The sequence below is a fragment of the Eretmochelys imbricata genome, chromosome 1, assembly GCF_965152235.1.
Source record: "Eretmochelys imbricata isolate rEreImb1 chromosome 1, rEreImb1.hap1, whole genome shotgun sequence".
Lineage (NCBI taxonomy): Eukaryota > Metazoa > Chordata > Testudines > Cheloniidae > Eretmochelys > Eretmochelys imbricata.
Window position 1 is genome coordinate 21,832,912 of NC_135572.1, and position 6,016 is coordinate 21,838,927.

The following is a 6,016-nucleotide window of genomic DNA, read 5'->3' on the forward strand; positions in this document are numbered from 1 at the left end:
GGGCCCAAAACTGGACACAGTACTCCAGATGAGACCTCACCAGTGTCGAATAGAGGGGAACAATCATGTCCCTCGATCTGCTCGCTATGCCCCTACTTATACATCCCAAAATGCCATTGGCCTTCTTGGCAAGAAGGGCACACTGCTGACTCATATCCAGCTTCTCGTCCACTGTCACCCCTAGGTCCTTTTCTGCAGAACTGCTGCCTAGCCATTCGGTCCCTAGTCTGTAGCTGTGCATTGGGTTCTTCCTTCCTACATGCAGGACCCTGCACTTATCCTTATTGAACCTCATCAGATTTCTTTTGGCCCAATCCTCCAATTTGTCTAGGTCCCCCTGTATCCTATCCCTGCCCTCCAGCGTATCTACCACTCCTCCCAGTTTAGTATCATCTGCAAATTTGCTGAGAGTGCAATCCACACCATCCTCCAGATCATTTATGAAGATATTGAACAAAACCGACCCCTGGGGCACTCCACTTGACACCGGCTGCCAACTAGACATGGAGCCATTGATCACTACCCGTTGAGCCCGACAATCTAGCCAACTTTCTAGCCACCTTATAGTGCATTCATCCAGCCCATACTTCTTTAACTTGCTGACAAGAATACTGTGGGAGACCGTGTCAAAAGCTTTGCTAAAGTCAAGAAACAATACATCCACTGCTTTCCCTTCATCCACAGAACCAGTAATCTCATAAGGTGGGTAGAAAGCTGGCTAGATTGTCGGGCTCAACGGGTAGTGATCAATGGCTCCATGTCTAGTTGGCAGCCGGTATCAAGTGGAGTGCCCCAAGGGTCGGTCCTGGGGCCGGTTTTGTTCAATATTTTCATAAATGATCTGGAGGATGGTGTGGATTGCACTCTCAGCAAATTTGCGGACGATACTAAACTGGGAGGAGTGGTAGATACGCTGGAGGGGAGGGATAGGATACAGAAGGACCTAGACAAATTGGAGGATTGGGCCAAAAGAAATCTGATGAGGTTCAATAAGGATAAGTGCAGGGTCCTGCACTTAGGATGGAAGAATCCAATGCACCGCTACAGACTAGGGACCGAATGGCTAGGCAGCAGTTCTGCGGAAAAGGACCTAGGGGTGACAGTGGACGAGAAGCTGGATATGAGTCAGCAGTGTGCCCTTGTTGCCAAGAAGGCCAATGGCATTTTGGGATGTATAAGTAGGGGCATAGCGAGCAGATCGAGGGACGTGATCGTTCCCCTCTATTCGACATTGGTGAGGCCTCATCTGGAGTACTGTGTCCAGTTTTGGGCCCCACACTACAAGAAGGATGTGGATAAATTGGAGAGAGTCCAGCGAAGGGCAACAAAAATGATTAGGGGTCTAGAACACATGACTTATGAGGAGAGGCTGCGGGAGCTGGGATTGTTTAGTCTGCAGAAGAGAAGTATGAGGGGGGATTTGATAGCTGCTTTCAACTACCTGAAAGGGGGTTCCAAAGAGGATGGCTCTAGACTGTTCTCAATGGTAGCAGATGACAGAACGAGGAGTAATGGTCTCAAGTTGCAGTGGGGGAGGTTTAGATTGGATATTAGGAAAAACGTTTTCACTAAGAGGGTGGTGAAACACTGGAATGCGTTACCTAGGGAGGTGGTAGAATCTCCTTCCTTAGAGGTTTTTAAGGTCAGGCTTGACAAAGCCCTGGCTGGGATGATTTAACTGGGAATTGGTCCTGCTTCGAGCAGGGGGTTGGACTAGATGACCTTCAGGGGTCCCTTCCAACCCTGATATTCTATGATTCTATGATTCATCATAGAAGGCGATTAGATTAGTCAGGCATGACCTTCCCTTGGTGAATCCATGCTGACTGTTCCTGATCACTTTCCTCTCCTCTAAGTGCTTCAGGATTGATTCCTTGAGGACCTGCTCTATGATTTTTCCGGGGACTGAGGTGAGGCTGACTGGCCTGTAGTTTCCAGGATCCTCCTCCTTCCCTTTTTTAAAGATTGGCACTACATTAGCCTTTTCCCAGTCATCTGGGACTTCCCCCGTTCGCCACGAGTTTTCAAAGATAATGGCCAATGGCTCTGCAATCACAGCCGCCAATTCCTTTAGCACTCTCGGATGCAACTCGTCCGGCCCCATGGACTTGTGCACGTCCAGCTTTTCTAAATAGTCCCTAACCACCTCTTTCTCCACAGAGAGCTGGCCATCTACTCCCCATGTTGTGATGCCCAGCGCAGCAGTCTGGGAGCTGACCTTGTTAGTGAAGACAGAGGCAAAAAAAGCATTGAGTACATTAGCTTTTTCCACATCCTCTGTCACTAGGTTGTCTCCCTCATTCAGTAGGGGCTCCACACTTTCCTTGGCTTTCTTCTTGTTGCCAACATACCTGAAGAAACCCTTCTTGTTACTCTTGACATCTCTTGCTAGCTGCAGCTCCAGGTGAGATTTGGCCCTCCTGATTTCATTCCTACATGCCCGAACAATATTTTTATACTCTTCCCTGGTCATATGTTCAACCTTCCACTTCTTGTGAGCTTCTTTTTTATATTTAAGATCCACTAGGATTTCACTGTTGAGCCAAGCTGGTCGCCTGCCATATTTACTATTCTTTCGACTCATCGGGATGGTTTGTCCCTGTAACCTCAACAGGGATTCCTTGAAATACAGCCAGCTCTCCTGGACTCCTTTCCCCTTCATGTTAGTCCCCCAGGGGATCCTACCCATCAGTTCCCTGAGGGAGTCGAAGTCTGCTTTCCTGAAGTCTAGGGTCCGTATCCTGCTGCTTACCTTTCTTCCCTGTGTCAGGATCCTGAACTCAACCAACTCATGGTCACTGCCTCCCAGATTCCCATCCACTTTTGCTTCCCCCACTAATTCTTCCCTGTTTGTGAGCAGCAGGTCAAGAAAAGCTCCCCCCAGTTGGCTCCTCTAGCACTTGCACCAGGAAATTGTCCCCTACGCTTTCCAAAAACTTCCTGGATTGTCTATGCACCGCTGTAGTGCTCTCCCAGCAGATATCCAGAAGATTAAAGTCACCCATGAGAACCAGGGTGTGCGAGCTAGTAGCTTCTGCGAATTGCCGGAAGAAAGCCTCATCCACCTCATCCCCCTGGTCCGGTGGTCTATAGCAGACTCCCACCACTACCTCACTCTTGTTGCTCACACTTCTAAACTTAATCCAGAGACACTCAGGTTTTTCTGCAGTTTCATACTTGAGCTCTGAGCAGTCATAGTGCTCCCTTACATACAGTGCTACTCCCCCACCTTTTCTGCCCTGCCTGTCCTTCCTGAACAGTTTATAACCATCCATGACAGTACTCCAGTCATGCGAGTTATCCCACCAAGTCTCTGTTATTCCAATCACGTCATAATTCCTTGACATCACCAGGACCTCCAGTTTTCCCTGCTTGTTTCCAAGGCTTGTGCATTCGTATATAAGCACTTGAGATAACCAGCTGATCGCCCCTCATTCTCAGTATGAGGCAGGAGCCCTCCCCTCACAGACATTCCTGCCTGTGCTTCCTCCCGGTATCCCGCTTTCCCACTTACCTCAGGGCTTTAGTCTCTTGGATGATTTAGTTGGGGATTGATCCTGCTTTGAGCAGGGGGTTGGACTAGATGACCTCCTGAGGTCCCTTCCAACTCTGATATTCTATGAATCCACGGTGAAGGTGAAGGACGCTCCAGCTGTACTGCCATGCCCGGGATGGGAACCTACACCCAGCACTTAGCCGCTGAAGTGGGAGACCCCAACGAGGAATGGCCCGGACTGCCGGCTCTGAGGAGCCCTGGAAGCGAGAGGTATCAAACCCTGGGGAGGCAGGAAGTGGCCCAGGGGTAACCATGGAGCCCCGGCTGTGGAGTCAGTCAGCGTGTTGTGGCTGGATCCCCGCCGATGCAGGGACAGCCAATCCTGCCTCTGCCAGGGCCCTGGGCTAGGACGCGGTGGAGTAGGGTGGGCCCACGTCCCCCAGCCGATTCCCTGCACTTCACAGGAAAGCTCCCTCTCTGGGGAAGGAGCCTCCTCTTCCAGCTCCCTTATAGACGGATGCTTTGCTGGCTGCCTAAGCCCCACCCAGACTAAAGCCAGCCCCTCAGATTGTTTGTTTGCCAGCAGCCTGAGCCTCCTCAAGCCCAGGCCTGCACCAGCTCCATAGACTGTAATTGCCTTCCTGGCGGCCTGAGCGCTGCCCAGGCCGAAGCCAGCCCCAGTAGGCGGTGTTTAATTGCTGGCAGCTTGAGCATCCCCGAGTCCAGGCTAAAGCCTGACTGGGACTGTTTAAAGCCCAGCCCTATTGTTGGGAACTAGAGAGTTCACTATAGGCTCCAACCACCTTTTCTCTACCAGCAACCTAGCTCCTCCCCATCACTCACGACAGAGGTTCCAACCCTGCTCAGCCATGCTCCACCTTTAAACAATTTCCAAGAATTCTGGGAAGAAAATTATTGATATTTTCTGATCTGAGTGTAAAGTGTCAAGGCATAAAGAGACTTAGGGAGCTGAACATTTAGGGATGACTTCATAAGCCAAACCTTTAATAAAGATAGAAAGCTTGCCATCTGTTTTGCATAATGTACACTGTTATCTGTTAGGTATTTCTAACATGCCTGTCACCATGGTATCGCCTAGAAAAGTTTTGCAACAGTAAAAGAGAAAGGATGGTCGTGAGGCAAAGGTGACTTGGGATTCAGGAGATCTAGGTTCAGTTCACAGTGCTGCCACTGACTTCTCTCATGACTTCGGGCAAATCCCTCTATTTCTCTGTTCCCCATCAGTAAAGTGGGTTCATGTGGACACACTGACATGCCCCCAGCAATAGGACAATGTATTGAGTCTCCAAAGCTTAAGTATACAGCGTGCTACTATCCTGCTTTGAGCAGGGGGTCGGACTAAATGACTTCCTGAGGTTTCTTCCAACCCTAATATTCTATGATTCTGTGATTCTTACCTGATGAAGAGTCCACACTGCCTCCAGCCTCTGTTCTTCAGGCCCAAAACAAGGCATAGCACCCGCTTCCCCTTAGTGTCACCATGAGTCCCCTGTCCTAGACTGAGCTCCCACTCTGGAGTGGCTTTGTCCTCCTCCACTCAGAGGAGAGCAGCAGCAGTAGGTTGGGTGGGATTTTCTGCCTGTTCTTTAGCCAACCATGGTCCGGGGCAAAGGCGGGTTCTTCCACACCATGGCTACCTGGAGTGGGGTTTTCACAATAACACTAACAAACTAAGGACCTAATGCTGCTCCCACTGAAGCAAAGGCAGAACAATGGGGCTGTTATGGGCCCTGTAGGAATTAAAGGAATTACTTTTTTTTTTTAAATTATGCCTGCAACGTATGTGCTCAAACCTGTGGCATCCTAAACTACCTCCTACCAGGGCTGAGCCTTCTTGAGGGCTCTGTGTGCAAACAGGTAACTAACTCTCTTCAAAACATTCATGTGCGTACAGAAATGGGAATGGTATTAATATGTGCTGATAGCCAAGTCTCACATGCAGGTATGAATGTTTATTCTTTCACTTTAATGCTAGTTGAACAGACCAGGAGTGCACCAATGCTAAGCATACTCATGAATGGGGGGCTGAGTTGAAAAATGGTGTCAGGGGAAAATGTGGGGCAGGAGTGGGGAGTGCAGAATAAATTGATGTAGGGTAGGGTTGGGAGGAGCACAGGATTAATTAATTTGCATCTGTGTTTTTTGAAACTGCCCACCTCACCCAGGAAAAGGAGTTGGAAGCCCTTCTGCAAGCAGATAGCACTTTATGCAAATTTAAAATCAATCCGTTCTTTTGTCAGAAGAATTTTGGCATGTGTCAGACAGGGAAACTGAGACACTGAGAAATACAGGAACTGAAGTCAGTGGGAGATGCAGGTTCTGAACACCTCTGGTAACAGGATAATTTATTCAGTCACCCTACTTTGAAAATCTTGACCTTAACCTCTTCCTGTCTGTAACATTTTGGCCCAGTGGATAGTGCACAGGATTGTGACTTAAGAGAGCTGGGTGCTGTTCCTGGCTGTGTCACTAACCTTAGATGAATCACTTCACTGCTTT